Genomic DNA, 12,831 nt, shown 5'->3' with positions numbered 1-12,831 from the left:
TTTTTTTTTTTTTGGGTTTTGATAGGGAGGGAGGGAGGGAGGGAAGAGAGAAAAAAATGTAGGAATATAAGAGGTAAAAAGTGGAAGAGGAAGATTAAATTACGTGTTAAAAAATGTTGTAAATTTCACTTTGAAGTAATGTTTGTATTTTGTTTTTTGTATGAATATTCCTGAATAAAAATTTCATATTTGAAAAAAAAAGAATATTCAACTAGAACTAGATTTGATTTTCCACAATACTTTATCACCCAGTAAGCCCTGGTCTGTTGCAATTTCATATGAGTTCCAGAACTCATAGAATCGCATGACAAGTGAAATTACACGACTTTCTATGGTGGCCGTTCACATATATGCAGTCCAAATGCAATGCTATTTTAAAAAGCGTCTTGTGTGTGTGGTGAGATTTTCATCTCTATAGAGTCTAATGCATGGAAAACGCATAGGTGTTCACTGACTAAGCAATTCCAGTGCCCTTTCTAGCAGGCTATAATGTCTTTATGAGCTCATTTTCAGAGAGAGAGATAAAGAGAGAATCGTAACTGTATCCAAATCGCATTGTATTCGCTCGTGAATTTGCATGAAGTCACATTTGAAATTATCCTTGATATCACACTAAAAACATCCGTTAAATTGCATGGCATAAGTGTGAATCTAGGCTAAGAGTTTGTTCACACAAGCAGTGTTGCCCAACACAGTTTAAATGCAGGCACAAGGAAAATAGTCTTGTTTCCTATTGTTTCAGATTACCCTAATACCCTCCATTGGTTTGTACTGAAAAAAAAAGCCCATAGTAAAAGAATACATTACAAAAAAAGAGAAAGGGTAATAAAAAGCACTGAAACACCTGCAAAAAATGCATTATAGTGCAACTTAACCACTTAACGAGCAGCCACGTAGACCTACGTCAGCTGACTTTAGGTGGTTCTAGCTAGAGGCATCACCCCGGTACCGTTTTTTAGAGCCGGTGGTCGGCTTCCGGCGGTGACAACCGATGCGGCCAGGACAGGAGCCGCACGATCATTACCCCAGTGAGCAGGAGGGGACACCCCCCCTCCCGCGGCTCTGCTTGGGTCTCCCGTCCCACCAGGAGACCCTTGCAACTGCCGGCTGGATGGAGTCCCAGTCAAAGCCGAATGCGGCTTCGATCGGGTCTCCGATGACATAACCCGAAAGGCGGCGTTCATGGCGTCACATCCGGGTTACTCGGCTGCTAAAGGCGCCGGATTTAAAAAGTGAATGTATTCAAAAATGCAGCTTTTGGTGTTTTGAATACATGGAAGTGTAGTGGAGGGGTCTGGGGTCTTTTAGACCCCGATCTCTCCATAAAGAGTACCTGTCACTGCCTATTGCTGTCACAAGGGATGTTTACATTGCTTGTGACAGCAATAAAAGTGATCAGATTTTTATTTTTTTTTAAAAAACCTGTGCTAAAATTAAAAAAAATAAATAAAATAAATAGGAAAAAAAATATATATATTTTTAGCCGCCCCCGTCGCCGTGAGCATATACGGAAGTCGCGTCGCAAATGAAATTGCTGTTTAAACCACACATGTGAGGTATCGCAACGATCACCAGAGCGAGAGCAATAATTTAGAAAAAAGAGTCTACACTCTAACTCTAAACTGGTAACTGTTAAAAATTTTCAAAGCGTCGCCTATGGAGATTTTTATTGACCGATTTTTATTGACCGTAGTTTGTCGCCATTCGGCGGGTGTGCGCAATTTTTAAACCATAACATGTTGGGTATCTATTTACTCAGCGTAACATCATCTTTCACAATATATAAAAAGAAATGGGCTACGTTTACTGTTTAGTTTTTTCAAATGCAGTGAAATGTAATTTTTTGGAATTTTTCCCCAAAAAATGGCATTTGAAAGACCGCCGCCCAAATACAGCGTGACAAAAAATATTGCAATGACCGCCATTTTATTCTCCAGAGACTTTGCTAAAAAAAAGAAAAAAAAAAAAAAAATATATATATATATATATATATATATATATATATATATATATATATATATATATATATATATATATATATATATATATATATATAATGTTTGGGGGTTCTAAGTAGTTTTCTAGCAAAAAAATACAGATTTTAACTTGTGAACAAAATGTGTCAAAAATGGGCTTGGGGCTAAAGTGGTTACAAACACATGCCAGCATGCATGGCAACCATAACTTACACACTTTCTTTTTTATATTTTGCAGGCACAAAACGACATTCCAGCAGATGCCTTCATTCCTTAGTTCCATAGGAGCATTCAAGATTTGGACCCTGTTCTGCAGGGACTTTTAATGGAAACAGCCAAGGGTGTTGCCCTGTTCTACAGAGACTTTTAATAGAAACAGCCAAGAGTGTTACCGTGTTCTACAGAGACTTTTAATGGAAACAGCCAAGAGTGTTACCGTGTTCTACAGAGACTTTTCATGGAAACAGCCAAGCGTGTTACCGTGTTCTACAGAGACTTTTAGGCCTCATGCACACTGGACGTTTTTGGAGCTGCTGTTAGCAGCGTCAGACGTTTTTTTTTGCAGCTGCAGAACGCCCATCCATGTTATGGCCTATGGCCTCATGCACACATACAGCTTTTAGGAGCTCCAAGTGGCATAGGCGTTTTACAGCTCCAAAAAAAAACCCAGGAACTGTGCGTTCTGGAGCTGCAGCGTCAAGCTGTAAAAACGTCTGACGCTGCTAAAGGCTGCATAACGTTGCTTAACGTGCGTTAAGCCACGTTATACGTTTTTATTCTTCCATTCAAAATCAATGGTTCCCTATGGGAGCCTATTAATTTGAATAGAAGTCGCATCGCAAGTCGGATCAGGATGATCCGACTTGCGGCGCGACTTGCGCTGTGAGAATCTTGAGGGGGAACTCCACGCCAAAATGGGGAAAAAACGGCGTGGGGTTCCCCCCCAGGTTCCAAACCAGGCCCTTCAGGTCTGGTATGGAATTTGAGGGTAGCCCCACACCGAAAAAACGGCGTGGGGTCCCCCCCAAAATCCATCCCAGACCCTTATCCGAGCATGCAGCCCGGCAGGCCAGGAAAGGGGAGAGGACGAGCGAGCGGCCCCACCCCCCCTGGACCATACCAGGCCACACGCCCTCAACATGGGGGAGTGTGGGTGCTTTGGGGCAGGGGAAGGCTCTGCACCCCCACCTCAAAGCACCTTGCCCCCATGTTGATGAGGACAAGGGCCTCATCCCCACAACCCTGGCCGGTGGTTGTGGGGGTCTGCGGACAGGGAGCTCATCGGAATCTGGAAGCCCCCTTTAACAAGGGGGCCCCCAGATCCCGGACCCCCTCCCTATGTGAATGGGTATGGGGTACACTGTACCCCTACCCATTCACCCCATAAAAGGCAGTGTGTGTAAATAACGACAGGAGACGTTTTGAAAAGTTTATTAAAAATCTTCATCTGTTCTTCTCCGCTCCGGTCTTCTCCTCTCTTTTGGTCTTCTCTCCGCTTTTCTGCCCTCCGCTCTTCTGCCCTCCGTGCTTCTGCCCTCCGCTCTTCTGCTCCTTTGCTCTTCTGCTCTTTTGCCTCCTCTGGTCTTCTTCTTCCTCCGGTCCTCCTCCGACGCTGTCACCGGTGATTATGCCGGTCTCTGCAGCTTGTTATATAGCCATTAGGGGCGTGGCCTCTCGGTGAGGTCCCACCCCCTTATGTCCCCTAACGACAATATAACAAGCTGCAGATGAACAGATGAAGATTTTTAATAAACTTTTCAAAACGTCTCCTGTCGTTATTTACACACACTGCCTTTTATGGGGTGAATGGGTAGGGGTACAGTGTACCCCTACCCATTCACATAGGGAGGGGGTCCGGGATCTGGGGGGCCCCCTTGTTAACCACTTTACCACCGGAGGATTTTGCTGTCTTGCGTCTGGGCCACTTTTTGCGATTCGGCACTGTGCGACTTTAACTGACAATTGCGCGGTCGTGCGACGCCGTACCCAAACAAAATTTACGTCCTTTTTTTTTTTTTACTTTTTGCGCTATAAACAAAAAAAGAGCGACAATTTTGAAAAAATAACAATATTTTTCACATATTTTTATATGAAATTCCCCCCCCCCCCAACCTCAAAAAAAATGTAAAAATCAAAATTTTTTAACATTTTTGGCCAATTTGTTTTCTGCTACATATGTTTGGTAAAAAAAAATCACAATAAGCGTATTTTGATTGGTTTGCGCAAAAGTTATTGCGTTTAATAAGGGAAAGATTTCTGTCGTTTTTGGTGTTTTTTTTTTTAACGAGTAATGGCGGCGATCTGCGATTTTTTTGCGGGACTGCGACATTGTGGCGGACAGATCAGACCCTTGACTGACATTTTTGACACTTTTGTGGGTACCAGTGACATTACTACAGTAATCAGTGCTATACATATGCACTGTTACTGTAAAAATGACACTGGCAGGGAAGGGGTTAATTTTATTGGAGAGGGAGGGGTTAATGTATGCCTGGTGCTTACTGACATGTGTGGGGGGAGGTGACTGAGTGACACAGGGACAGATCGAGGCTTCAGCTATGCTGAACCCTGCAATCTGACCCTGCCTGTCACTTAGGAGATCCGCCCGCTGTGTTTACACACAGCAGGCGGATCTCCAGACTCGATTCCCCGACGATCGGGGAAGAGCAGCGGCGATCGCCGCCGCTCCTTCCCTGGCCCGACTCCCGCTGTGACTGAATACAGCGGGAGCGAGCCTCTGGCGGCGCGCGCACGCCGCCGAGAAGGGGGAAGGTCTGCCGACGTAGGTCTACGTCATCAGACCTACAAGAGCCACTTTGCCGCAGTAGAGCTCTAATAAGCAGCGGTAAAGTGGTTAAAGGGGGCTTCCAGATTCTGATGAGCCCCCTGCCAGCAGACCCCCACAACCACCGGCCAGGATTGTGGGGATGAGGCCCTTGTCCTCATCAACATGGGGGCAAGGTGCTTTGAGGTGGGGGGTGCAGAGCCCCCCCCTGCCCCAAAGCACCCACACCCCCCCGTGTTGAGGGCGTGTGGCCTGGTATGGTCCAGGGGGGGTGGGGCCGCTTGCTTGTCCCCTCCCCTTTCCTGGCCTGCCGGGCTGCATGCTCGGATAAGGATCTGGTATGGATTTTGGGGGGGAACCCAACGCCGTTTTTTCCCCATTTTGGCGTGGAGTTCCCCCTCAAGATTCTCACAGCACAAATCGCGCCGCAAGTCGGATCATCCTGATTCAACTTGCGGTGCGACTTCCATTCAAATCAATAAGCTCCCATAGGGAACCATTGATTTTGAATGGAGGCAGAAAAAACGCTACTAAAAGCTACGTGGCCAAACGTGCAATAACGCTAATGGAAAAAGCTACTGAAAGCACGTTTTTACAGCTGCTTTTTCCTGGCGTCAAGAAACAGCTTTGGAGCTCATTTTTATGACGCCCTGTGTGCATGGAGCCTAAATGGAAACAGCCAAGCTTCTTACCCTGTTCTACAGAGACGTTTGATAGAAACCAGCAAATCATATTGGACGTTGTTCTAAGAAGAAACCACCAAGCTCAACAATCCAAATATATAAACCAACATATCTGGGCAACATTCTGCATTCTTCAAGCAATAACACTTGTAACACGGCTGATTGTGGATCCAGGGACTAGCCAAGCTAGTGATTTCTTCTGATCTTCCTCTTTATTTTTTATTTATGTTCTTTATCTGACTTTATACTATGCCAGAAACCCACTAAGAAAACACACAGTTACATAGTCAGTATGGCTGAAAAAAGACACCAGTCCATCTAGATCAACCTGTGGTGTGTGAGTGTGCCTGTGTTCCTGTCAGTAGTACATGGTATATGCCTGTATATTGTAACTTCCTAGCATGTGGTTAAATCTAACATTTATGGAAGACTGCCCCAGCCAGACTTTGTTTATTCCATGCCTGTTGCCCAGTTAGACAATGCTGATTCCCTGCCTCCTACCCAGCTGGATTCCGGTACGAAGGTTAAGCTCCCGCCTGCTGATGGGTCTGACACTTCCAAGTTTCCATTACGGTCACATACCTTACATGGGTTGCCTGTCTAGCCTAAGATTCTTCCAATATTTCAATTCCTCAAGTCCCATTTGGAGCGTATTTCTCCTGTTGTTTCAAAGCCTGGTGGTCCAGAGATTTCAACTGTAACCAGTAGCTGTATTTGCCATAACAACCCCAATAATAGCGCTATTCTGGGTAGTGGTCGAGTACCAAATGTGCTTTGTCACGACCCAGATGAAATTGCTGTGCATTTGCCATAGCCGCCTAGCAAGTAGCAATCTTTTGGGGGGTGGTCGAGTACCATATGTACCTTGCCACATTCCAGATGCTCTTGCTGCAACTTCAAGTGAACTAGAGGACATATTCTGGGTAACCAGTGCCTTGGAAAGACCTAGGTGGCAGTTGAAATGCCGAACAATTTTTTGGGGACCAGGCAAGCTACTTGGTTATAACAAGACACCCTGATGTCAGGGCACCGATACTGTCAAATGACTCCAGTGCTAAGTCTTCAGATGACCCATGGTATCTGAGCTTTGGGGGACCTAGTTCATTGAGGGACTGAAAATTAGCAAATTTGTATCTCTTAGAAAATCCAGATGACAGGACACCCAACCAGTTGCCAGACCCCAGCAGTTGAGCATCTAGCCTCATAACTGATTCTGAAGGCAGGGCATCTTGCTGGTTACCAGACTTCAGAATCAGGGAATCTGGTACGTCTTTAGAGTATGGAAGATTGTCTCTTTCAACTTATTTGGCAAGTGGATATCTCATATGGACTTGTTTAACAAAGTCTGGTTGGAGCATCAGGAGGCCACTCTTTAGAGGTGGGAACTGTCAGGCAGAGCTGCCATCGAGAGGGGGGGGGGGGGGTGGTATGGGGGGAGGTGACCAATACACAAATGAGGGGCCTGGGGCGTCTCCAGGGGCCCAACTGCCGAGCAGGCCCAGGAGGAGCCTGGTTGCCCTGTCTTTCTCTATACATTCATTCACAAAAGAGTCGGCAGCTGCTGCTCTGTTGTTTTTCTTATTTCTGGCTCTTTACTGTCACCTGTGGCTGTTCCCTGCATGTGCAGTCCTCATGTGAGTGCTGCTTGTATGTGTTATGGATTGTGATTGGCTGTAGCTCTTCTCTGAGTCCCAGGGACATGTGTCAACTTTGTAAAAACGAGATGGGACTAGGAAGACCTAATTTATATGTATGATCTATGTGTATAAGTGAGGGGATGGGTTGTTTCTGTACTGGGGGGGGGGGGGCTAGATTGTTGTATGTGTGTGTGTGTGTGCTGTGTGTGTGTGTGTGCTGTGTGTGTGTGTGTGTGTGCTGTGTGTGTGGTGTGTGTGTTGTGTGCTGTGTGTGTATATTTAGATAGATAGATTAGTATAGTGTAAGGACTGGCCAGAGAGGGATTCCTTTGATGCAGCTGGCCAGCTTAAAGATGTATTGCAATGCATGTGAACCAAAAAAAAAGTTTGCAAGAAATGTATAAAAATGTTTTTGTTGGTATAAACCTCCAAACTTATGTATTCTGTTCTACAGAGAATGTATGTTATCTAATAAAAAATCTGTTTGACTATATGGGAGACTGTCTGATTATTTTACTTGTCAAACACCCATGACCAGCTCTCCTCCAATAACAGGGACACCCTGTGAACTACAATGCAACTTTCCACATGTAGCCACACGCCGAGTGTTGACCTGTGGATGTCCGAGCTGGACACGGCTATATGCGAATAGCTGAGGCCGTTGTCAGCCTTTCATTACTTTAAAGAGGCTGACCGCCCGCTGCTGTTCATATTATTAGGTTATTAACCCTTTCCCAGCCAGTGTCATTAGTACAGTGACAGTGCATATCTTTTTAGCACTGATCACCGTAATAATGTCACTGGTCCCCAAAAGGTGTCAAAAGTATCAGAAAGTGTTCAAATTGTCTGCCACAATATCGCAGTGCCGCAATAAGTCGCTGAGCGCCGCGATTACCAGTAAATAAATAAAAATATCCCATTTTGTAGACACTATAACTTGCGCAAAGCAACCAATATACACTTATTGGGATTTTTTTTTTTTACCAAGGATATGTAGCTCAATACATTGGCCTGAATTAGTAAAGAATTTTGATTTTTTTACATTTATTTATTTATTGGATGTTTTATAGAAGAAAATAAAAAAAAATATGTTTTTTTTTTTCAAAATTTTCGGTTTTATAGAGGAAAAAAAAAACGCAGTGGTGACCAAATATCTCTGTGATCTGTGGGTGTCTGGGGCAATGCAGAGGCTCCCACAGACGATTCCTTTAGCCCCAGGTCTGTATAAAAGGTAAAAACCTTTGGTTATGGAATTGGAGGAAATAATCAATGGACTACGAGTGCAGCAATGTCACCACACTTGTACTCCATTGAATAAATGGTGGCATATGGAACTTGTAGTCTTTCCTAACACATATCTGAGTGAATGAATGATATGACTTAGGATGGAGGGGGGCAGATAGAGGGTAGGAGGCTGGAGAATGGCCCCATGATTTATGTTACACTACAGGTATCAGTGTAACATTGGTATGGTCAGAAAGGTGGAATTAGCCTTTAAGAGAAGCTACAGGTGATATTATCTAAACTATAGCAAAGAAGGATGGCGCACTGTGGCGTGCATATTAAAAATGCTGTATAGATTACTGACAAGAGAGTGTCAAGATGAACCATGGAAGTTTAATAAAGTCAAGTTATAAAAAACAAATATAATATAAATAGTCAGCCAAACCGGTCCTGGAGTATCCAGGTCTCCCTGGGGTGCTGTGGGAATCCCAAGTTGTAAAGGCATATAAAAGGGGGGAGAAGGGCGGGACTTTAAATGAAACGCACGGTGGGAATGGCCGTGCGCCTCCATCCCTAATATCAATTGAGACAATACAAAAAGGTTGGGACTTTGAATGAGAGACATGACTTGGTAAAAAATGATATCACATTTATTGATACATATAAGCAGGGCAGCCATCAGGGGGGGACAGCCCATACACATGTAAGGGGCCCAGGCGTTCCAAGGGGCCCAGCTGCCCAGGCCCCAACCAAGGAGACCGAGTAGTTGCAGCTGTAGTAACTAGCAATTGCTGAAACATAGCGGCTGAAGAGTAAGCCGATGCAGCTAAAGGGATGTTTCTTTGCTGGATTGCGCTGTCTCTTTGCTCAAAATAGGAGGCTGTCTCTTTGCTGGATTGGGATATCTCTTTGCTGAATATATGAGGCCGTCTCTTTACTTGATTGGGGTGTCTCTTTGCTAAATATATGGGGATGTCTTTTTGATGGATTGGATTCATTTGAATTTATTAAGTTATAAGAGTGTTAAATAGAAGTGGGTGCACTGAAGGACTTGGTGGGATGGCCAGTAGGCGATTCAGTGGGACGGCCCTTTGGAATGTTGGTGGTCAGGCCCAGAGGGGCCCAAGCCTAAAGCTGTGTAAGGGGCCCGAAAATTTCTGATGGCTGCCCTGTATATAGGATCGTATGTCTCTGTGATTACTTCACAAGCCACACCCCCTGACAGTTAGAATCACGCCCCTAGGGACACATTTAACCAACTCATCACCAGTAATGTTAACCCCTTCCCTGCCAGTGTCATTTTTTACAGTAACAGTGCATATTTTTGGCACTGATTACTGTAGTAATTTCACTGGTACCCCCAAAAGTGTCAAAAATGTCAGTTAGGGTTCCGATCTGTCCGCCGCAATGTCACAGTCCCACCAAAAAAAAATAAAAAAAATCGCAGATCGCCGCCATTCCTAGTAAAAAAAAAACAATAAAAATTACATAAATCTTTCCCGAAGTTAGTAAATGCAATAACTTTTGCACAAACCAATCAAAATACGCTTATTGCAATTTTTTTTACCAAAAATATGTAGCAGAAAACTGATTGGCCTAAAATGTTAAAAAATTTAAATTTTTACAATTTTTTTGAGAATTTCATATAAAAAAATTAAAATAATATTGTTATTTTTTCAAAATTGTCGCTCTTTTTTTGTTTATACCGCAAAAAATAAAAATCACACAGGTGATCAAATACCACCAAAATAAAGCTCAATTTGTGGGAAAAAAAGGATGTAAATTTCGTTAGGGTACAGTGTCACACGACCATGCAATTGTCCGTTAAAAAATGCAGTGCTGAATCGCAAAATAGGAACTGGTCATTGAGCAGCCAAATCCTCCGGTCCTTAACCACTTTACCACTGGAGGATTTTGCTGTCTTACGTCTAGGCCACTTTTTGCGATTCGGCACTGTGCGACTTGAACTGACAATTGTGCGGTCATGCAACGCCGTATCCAAACGAAATTTACATCCTCTTTTTCCCCCAAACAGAGCTTTCTTTTGGTGGTATTTGATCACCTGTCGATTTTCATTTTTTGCAATATTAATTAAAAATGCAACAATTTTGAAAAAATAACAATATTTTTCTACTTTGACAGTTAAAAAATATCCAATATATTAAATTTTTGTCATATATTTAGGCCAAAATGTATTTAGCTACATGTCTTTGACAAAAAAATTCTCAATGAGGGTATTTTTAACCGCTTTATGACCAGAAGGTTTTACCCCATTCCTGACCAGGCCATATTTTGCAATTCGGCACTGCGTTATTTTAACGGACAATTGCTCGGTCGTGCAATGTGCAATGCTGTACCCAAATTACATTTTAAGTCCTTTTTTTCCCCACAAATAGAGCTTTCTTTTGGTGGTATTTGATCACCTGTGCGATTTTTACTTTTTGCGCTATAAACAAAAAAGAGCGACAATTTTGAAAAAATAGCAATATTTTTCACATTTTTTATATGAAATCCCCCCCCCCCCCCCAAAAAAATGTAAAAATCAAATTTCTTTTATCATTTTAGGCCAATTTGTTTTCTGTTATATATTTTTGGTAAAAAAAAAATCGCAATAAGCGTATTTTGATTGGTTTGCGCAAAAGTTAATGCGTTTACTAACTAAGGGAAAGATTTCTGTCATTTTTGGTCTGCTTTTTTTAACGAGTAATGGCGGCGATTTTTTTTTTGCGGGACTGCGACATTGCGGCGGACAGATCGGACCCTTGACTGACATTTTTTACACTTTTGGGGGTACCAGTGACATTACTACAGTATTCAGTGCTATACATATGCACTGTTACTGTAAAAATGACACTGGCATGGAAGGGGTTAATTTTATTGGAGAGGGAGGGGTTAATGTATGCCTGGTGCTTACTAACGTGTGTGGGGGGAGGTGACTGAGTGATACAGGCACAGATCGCAGGTTCAGCTATGCTGAATCCTGTAATCTGTCCCTGCCTGTCACTTAGGAGATCCGCCCGCTTTGTTTACACAAGCGGGCGGATTTCCACACTAGATCCCCGACGATCGGGGAAGAGCAGCGGTGATCACCGCCGCTCCTCCCTTGGCCCGACTCTCGCTGTAACTGAATACAGTGGGAGCGAGCCGAGAGAGGGGAATGTCTGGTGACGTAGGTCTACGTCGCCAGACGATAATGAGCCACTTTGCCGCAGTACAGTCAACGTGACTGGTCGGCAAGTGGTTAAGTGGTTAAAACATTTTTTTCCTTGCAAAAAAGGTTCTGTATGTATGATCAACCAGTTGGGTAGGAAAAAGGCTTGAACTTTCTCCTTGACAGTTACTTCTCGTGAATAGACTAGTAATAATTTTGTTACATGTGCTTCTAAAAATGTGGTCTACTATTGCAATGCCCTTGTGGCTTGCAATATGTGGGCAGGAACACAAGAACATTTTTTTTAGAGATTGATAAAAATGCACCTCCTTGGGGAGGTAATGGGTATTTCCCAGCTAGAGACACGTGGGATTTATGAAATAAGATTTGGGATATTAATTCTTTTATCAATAACACATGATCTCTGTTCGAAAATTGTGTTCTTTATTGTATTCATTTGATGATCTGTGGGACATCCTCAAATGGAAGGTGGAGGAGTGCAAGGTCTCGAACATCCACCAGCTCTGTGATGTCGTCATGGATGAGTGGAAGAGGACTCCAGTGGCAACCAGTAAAGCTCTGGGAAACTCCATGCCCAAGAGGGTTAAGGCAGTGCTGGAAAAAAATTGTGGCCACACAAAATATTTGGACATTGTCACATAGGGGTGTACTCACTTTTGTTGTCAGTGATTTAGACATTAATGGCTGTGTTGAGTTATTTTGAGGGGACAGCACATTTACATTGTTATACAAGTGTTTTTTCTTTTCTGAGCATGCCCAGTCTTGCAAATCTGCGGTCTGTCGGCCGAATTCTGTACTGACTGGCGAACAATCGGCCGCTCTGGTGTCCGCATACAAAAATTTTAATGCTTGCATGACAGATTCTTTTCGACCGAATGTGCGCTGTCGGCATCATACTAACAAGCCTACAATCGGCAGATCGGTCGTCGGCCGAAGCTTTTCGGCCGACAATCGGTACGTGTGTACGGGCCTTAACTGTGAGGGGTTACAGTGTTCAGGCACCACTAGAGAAAGGTGAATGGTTTGGGCCTAGCATAAGTTTGGCCTAAACATTGCCCATTAACCACTTTAAGACCGGAAGATTTTCCCCCCTTAATGACCAGGCCCTATTTTGCGATTCGGCACTGCGTTATTTAATGGGCAATTGCGCAGTCATGCAACACTGTACCCAAATAAAATTGATGTCATTTTTTTCTTACAAACAGAGCTTTCTTTTGGTGGTATTTGATCACCTTTGTGATTTTTATTTTTCGCGCTATAAACAAAAAAAGAGCGACAATTTTGAAAAGAAAAAAATATTTTTCACATTCTGCTATATGACATTCTCCTAAAAAAAAAAAATGTAAAAATCAAA

This window comes from Pelophylax lessonae (genome assembly GCF_965119305.1).
Source record: "Pelophylax lessonae genome assembly, chromosome: 1".
Taxonomy (NCBI): Eukaryota; Metazoa; Chordata; class Amphibia; order Anura; family Ranidae; genus Pelophylax; species Pelophylax lessonae.
The sequence above is the reverse complement of the archived record's forward strand: the minus strand, read 5'-3'. Positions refer to the sequence as shown.